This window comes from Gekko japonicus, unplaced genomic scaffold (assembly GCF_001447785.1).
Source record: "Gekko japonicus isolate JY-2015 unplaced genomic scaffold, Gekko_japonicus_V1.1 scaffold1421, whole genome shotgun sequence".
In the NCBI taxonomy this organism is placed as follows: Eukaryota; Metazoa; Chordata; class Lepidosauria; order Squamata; family Gekkonidae; genus Gekko; species Gekko japonicus.
This window is the reverse complement of record NW_015170928.1, coordinates 400854-402120: the sequence shown is the minus strand read 5'-3', so window position 1 is coordinate 402120 and position 1267 is coordinate 400854.

The window sequence follows — 1267 nt, the reverse complement described above, 5'->3', positions numbered from 1 at the left end:
CCCACCTACCTCCCAGGGTGTCTGTCGTGGGGAGGGGAAGGGAAAGGAGATTGTAAGCCGCTCTGAGACTCCTGAGTGAAGGGCGGGGTGTAAATCCAATCTCTTCTTCAATTTCTTGGCACGAGCCAATAGGAAAGAAGGCCTGTGCCCCTAGGAGCTTAAATTATCAGTTTGGACAGATGAGACGGGGTTTGGCATCCTGTCCATCTCTGCTTGGGAGGGTCAGTCAGCCAACCTGGGCACGGCCCTTCCTCCCATCCTCTTAGAGACCAGGAGTCCCCAATCTTTTTGAGCCTGTGGGCAGCCTTGGGATTCTGACATGGCACGGAGGGTGCAGCCACCAAATGGGCCCCGCAGCGGGTGGAGGCAGCCACAAAACGATTGCCAGTAGCTTCAGGTTGCCAGGTCCCCCTTGGCCACTGGTGGGGGATGGGGGGGTAGGGTTGCCAGATTCAGGTTGGGGGGACCTCCTAGAGATCTGGGGGTGGAGCCTGGGGAGGACAGGGACGTCAGTGGGGTACAAGGCCACAGAGTCCACCTTCCAGAGCATCCATTTTTCTCCAGGGGAACTGATCTCCGTAGTCTGGAGAGGAGCTGTAATACCAGGGGATCCCCAGGTCCCACCTGGAGGCTGGCATCCCTGCAACTTCAAGCACACAGGGACGATCCTCGTGCCGTGGTGGCAGCTGCTGCCAAAGCCACGTGTCTTAAAATCTGCGCAGCCGAGCAGATCTCCAAAGCTCCGTCAGAAACCTTGCTGGGGGGGAAGCCCCACTTTCTAAGAAGACTTGGCGGGTGCCAGAAGAGGCAGCGGTAGGCAGTGTGGCCCCCGATGGGCACCATGCCCAGGGACCCCTGCCTTAGACTCATTCCTGTATCCTATATTAGCACAATCCTCAGAGATTCCTGACGATTTTAAGGTTCTGTTTTTGCTTGATAATCAAGATACGGAAATGACTGAAATAGTAGCAAGGTTTCTTCTTAGTGCTATGGCTATACGTTCTGATAAGTAACCACTAGGTTTTCCTGTTCATGCTGTTTTTCTGCGCCGTAGCTCCAATTTTACCCTATATGGATTTGTATTTTCCAGTCTATATCTAATCTGATCTCCTATTGTATGTGTATACGTGTGCCAATAAAGGCTTGTCAAAGTAAGTAAAGGTTGCTCTGTGGAGGGCACTTCTGAGGGACCCGTTGCTCTCCAAAAGTCACACCTATCCTCACCTCAATCCAAATAAGGTGGCCAACCGGGGTGTCTGCAGAGCCA